Source organism: Lactuca serriola, chromosome 2, assembly GCF_051521515.1.
Source record: "Lactuca serriola cultivar US96UC23 chromosome 2, Lser_US96UC23_V15, whole genome shotgun sequence".
NCBI classification, from domain to species: Eukaryota; Viridiplantae; Streptophyta; class Magnoliopsida; order Asterales; family Asteraceae; genus Lactuca; species Lactuca serriola.
This window is the reverse complement of record NC_136409.1, coordinates 126429526-126435094: the sequence shown is the minus strand read 5'-3', so window position 1 is coordinate 126435094 and position 5569 is coordinate 126429526.

Here is a 5569-nt window from a genome sequence, read left to right as displayed (position 1 = left end):
CATCCTAGGTATTTTCTCAAATTCCTTAGAGGTTATAAATTCTAATTGAATGCCATTGTGTTGCACAAATTCCTATTTAGGACTTGTTTTGGCATGGGAACTAGCTTGTAAAATCAAACACCCTATATCGAACTTTCATTCGAATAACTCACATCAGGTGAGTTCATACCCCTACAAATTACAGTTTTAATGCTTTTGAATTCTTTTGAATGCTTTTAAATACTTTTAGGGGAGAATACAAGTAGAACACAATATAATTGTTTTAAACATTTACATATGGAAACATTCAGACAAAAGGACTTCTCATACTAAAAAACATGTTAAAAACACTTTCAAAACTCTTTTAAACATTTACATATGGAAACATTCAGATAAAAGGATTTCTCATACTGAAAAACTTGTTAAAAACACTTTCAAAACTCTTTTAAACATTTACATATGGAAACATTCAGATAAAAGGATTTCTCATACTGAAAAACTTGTTAAAAACACTTTCAAAACTCTTTTAAACAATTTTAAACTTCTTTTATATCAAAATCATATTCGTGTACATATTTACGTATAGGTATGTTTTAACGGACTTAGGACTATTGCTAAATACTGTAACTCATGTTCCTTGTTTGGTTGTGGGATTAGGGTAGTATCACTAGTCCGACTATCGGTTAAATCATAGTTATACTTATTAAATACTTACATGAGTATTAAACCCATTTTTAAGGAACATACTTAACTCAGTCGCTTATGTTGAACAATTGAGTCTTTTCTCCAAATCAGTAACAATTCAAACAAACATACTAGTAAACTATAATTGGTATAGTTAGAGGATCACTACATACTATTTCTAGAATAGGGAAACATACATGAGTCAATACATACATACTATAACAAGAACAGAAAGGAACATACATGCTATAACAAGAACAGAAAGGAACATACATACTCTAACAAGAACAAAACAACTCAAATGTCAAACACTATTTCATGGCATAGCATAACTTGTTGTGTCATGTTTTGTAACCAGAGTCTCCTGGAGGGAGAGCGTGAGTTTGTGTATTGATTTATACGGGATTGACCATCCTACACCTTGCCGCTAGCAACAGTGGGACCTGCAGGTCTACGGGTGACAAATGTCTTACCATTTTCGACGTCTGAAGAACGTCGTGTTTTATACTAGTCAATCAAGCATGGTTATAACCTAATCACATTTTTTCCTTATCTAACAATTGGTCTTAAGGTAGTTAGTGCTTCATTAGAGTATTTTATACAACATTACTGTACATCTTCATTTTCCATTACATTCATACAATGATATTCTCACATAAGAAATGTATACTATTTTTCGAGTAAAGATAGTTTTACAAATATGGAAAACACATGTTTATACTATATTAAGTACAAACAGATGAGTCTTGGTAGAATACTACTTTTCATTTTAGTAGAAAATATAGGATTTTCTAAGAAGCATACAAACATTTTCATCAAACAATTACAAACATTTTTGTGAAACAAAGACAAACTTTTGACACTAAGTTACTTATGAACTCACCAACTTAAATGTTGATACTTTCTTTCAAAATAACTTGTATTCTTAGGTCACCAGTAGACAGGTACACTGGACCAGGTTTTGAGAAGACACAACATTTTCAAGACTCGCCTTTTATTTTGATATATATACATTTTTGGTGTCATACAACTATTCACTGAACACACATGTATAAACTATATTATTAATACAATGGATGTTGTTGCCTGTTTTACTATTGTACATTGTTATGATATTGTACATGATGTCCTCCGCCCCCGAACGTTTCCGCTATTTTTGTTTGGGGGTGTGACATTAACCGGCACATTGATTAGGTGGTTGTAACATTGAGTGTACCAAGCTAATTTGCATGGTTATTCACACCTTGTTTGTGATCCTCGGCATCCCAGTCACAAACTTGAAGGTCACAATCGAAATTTAAACATGTCGTTGAATTGTTAAATGAATCTCAAAGGATCTAGGAGTTTCAATTAACTTAAAACCTAAAGTTACTTTTCGTTTTTCGTGGTGGAAATTGGTAAATTGTCATTTACCTACCTTCAAATATTTTACGATTTGGATTACGACATCCCTCCTCCAGATTGTAAAATATTGTGTCGGGTCCAAGCCTTAATATTTCATTTAGGTGTTATATTAAGGACTTAAATCAACTAAAATTGAATTTCTCCCGTATATATGTCTTGTTCAGACAACTATGGTCTTCCCTAATATGCTAGAACAAGCTTTCATTCAGAAGATGATGTTCCACGATTGGATCATGGAAGTGGAAGTCATACTTCACTTCATTCACCTCCTCAAATAATTCTCCCTAACCCACAAGTTCAAGGTCACTCAAATCCATATTGGCAGGAAAGAAACTCTGTATCTGCTCACGTCATGGAGATGAAGTTACATATTGACAAGCTGGGAGAGCCGGGTATCGAAGTCTCAAGGAAGTTGGTTGTTGACTGGGTTCTTAAATCACTTCTTGAGTCATATAGTGAGTTCATTAAGGACTAATACGTGACAGAGCATGACATGAAATTTATTTATCTAACCTATTTGCATGTTGTTGCTGAATCAACAATAATTTGGCGCACTAGAAAAGCAAATTTGATTGGAAGATCAACTCCCCAAACTTCCATGGACATTGACAATGGAAACATTGGAAGTCCAGAAAATATTTCTCTTTCCAAGGGAAAGAGAAAGGCTAAAGTCTGAGATTTTCCCGTGTACCATTCCCAAAGAGTCCATATGTTTCTTTTTCATAAGGGCATTGGTTGCGAAGCTGCCCTGACTACATGAAAGATCTGATAAAAGGTAGAATCCAAAAGTTTGACTCTGCTTCAGGTAAGTCTACTATCCAACTCTATTAAGTTCCTAATTGTTGATTCTTAATACATGATGTGTCTAGGTCACATCTTGATGTTTTATAGAATCGAAGCAAAGAGAAGGAAGCTTAAAGGAAGAGTATGATGAATCTGGTGGTGAAGATGGATTTCAGTCGCATGGTTCGATGGTCGGATTTTTGAGCTGTTGCTTAATAGTTGTGATAGATTGCTTAGAAATATGTAGTAACATAGTTTTCATTTCGAATTGCATTGTAAGGAAAAGTTTTTCCGCATTTTTATAAATAAATAAAATTTTGTTGTTTTTTTTATTATTATATCTCCTTGCAATGGCATTTGTGAAAATTAATGTTTGTGTATTTCTATGTTAGCAATATGAATTTGATTCTTTTGTTTGTGGTAATGTCGAGTATTTGCCAAATAAGGAAAGATTCTCATCACCCAAGTTTCAAGTGGACAAAAACTTGGAATCATGCAAGTTGTATTGTATGATGAATGAGAATTTTCATCTTTGGTAAATTAAGACTGATTCCTTGTTCATATGTATATGTGAGTCAAGTGAAGGAATAGGGGATCGAGTACACTGGGTGTGCGTTGGTCAGGTCCACCACAAAGAACGATAAGACTATTCATCATGATTTACTAAAGTTTAGTAAATATGGTTATGCTTACACGTTTAAGTATAATTCTAAATCATTGGAAAAGTTCAATGTATGGCAGAACGAATGAGAGGAATCAAATGAGGCAGAAAGATAGAAGTTTCTCCAATCTGAAAAGATGGGAGAGTACTTAAGTATTGTGTTATATGAGCATCTTAATGATTATGAAAAGCATGTCACAATTGATCCTCTAAGGACATCTTAGTGCATTTGTATGACTAAGAAGAGGAATCGTGAATTGTTTGAAATGGTTAAATCAAGAAGATGAGTCATACTTCGTTCCAAGAACAAGTTATAGAGTCATACTCCAAGATTGTAACTTGAGTGACATAATCTTAAGAAGGTTTATAACACTTATCAAATGTAGAGTAAAATGTTTTCTACTCTTGTACATTTGAAATTGGTAAGTTGTGATATCTTGGTAAGGACAATGATCAACTAAAGACCAATTATGTGAAGTGTTTATCTTGATAAGAATCCGCACTAACTCTTGAATATTTGTTTTGTGAAGGAATGGTTCTTGACATATAATCTTATATGTCAAGAGGGCAGTGGGAGTCTTAACGATCTTAAAAGTTTCAAGAACTAATCAAGAGTAAACTTGTTGTTAAACACTAGCACACGACTTGAGGTTTGGAACCTATCGTGTTGACATGTTCTTGTTTCTGTGCCCATTCCAGTTAAGTTGACTATGTATGTGAGTTATTTGACTACTCAATTGTTTGCATGACAACTTGGAAGCAATGGTAGGCCCTTGTGCTGCCAGGTGGCAAGAAATTAAGATTGAACAAGTTCAACCCATATGAGTTTGAGTTTGTCACTAAACTTGTCTTGTGATTATGGTTTTGACAAATTCACATGGATAGGAACACATACACCATAAAATCTAAGTGTCATAAGGTTTCTCTCCACTTCAAGAAAATGATTGTGTGGAAACGCTTTCACTAAGTAGATTTTAAGATAGAAATTATGATATTTGCATTCTCAAATTCAATTATGATTACGACATTCCTTTTCATAATTCGAATTGTGAGGAATGGCAAAAAGTCTAGACATTTGAGACATATTGTTGTAAGTTCTTAAATTATTTAGACACACATATGAGCTATCTTAGGAAAGGTGTATGAGTTTGAGAAGCCTAGATAAAGTCTTATCAAAGCATCTTGTGTTAGAAATCTGAACTTTGGTAATGAAACTCAGTGAGTATCGATTTCCAGAAGTCCAGCTGATTTCTGACTACATGCCAAAGCTAGTGGGAGCATAAGTGTTATGCTAGTAAAATAATAATTATTATGCTAGTGAGAGCATAATAGATTATGGTAAATGTTTCAAGTTAGCAATGTTAATTATAGAAAACAAAAGTTTCAATTTGCAAGTTGCGGAGTTTCAAAAGTTGTTTTGATATAATTAAGGAAGAGGAAATTATACTTCTTTTCAATTCTAAAAGCTTAGATTGAGATTTTAATCACATTTAGTCATATATATATATATATATATATGAATGTTATGTTGGAATGGGTTAACATAAGGAAATTATGTATATGGAAATGTTAATTGCATTCTCAAAATTTGATTATGATTAAGGCATCCCACTTCATAATCAGTATTATGAGAACATGGCAAATAGAAATATTATAGCAAAAGACTGATCAAGTATCATGTCTTTATGTTAGACATTATGAATCGTGTCCCATATGCTTATAGGATCGATTGCATATGCTATAATATTCTCGTGTTCTAACTCTTTCCAAATGCCTTGGGCATTAAGAGGGAAAAAGGACTAGAACCGATTATGAATAAAGTGGTTGAGCAACTGTTAAGCACAATCTAAGGTTCACCAAGGATTGGTCGCTTAAGGACTGCTAGAAGTATAGTATTGGATGGACCATATTGTCATTATTATGAATAGACATGAGTCTATTAACAATGAGTTGTCGTATGGAAAATATGGAATGTTTCCATATTGGGAGTTGAAGAATAGATGAGAAAGATAGAAAATTTTATGCAAGAAGGATGTTCAAAGGAATGTACTTTGAATT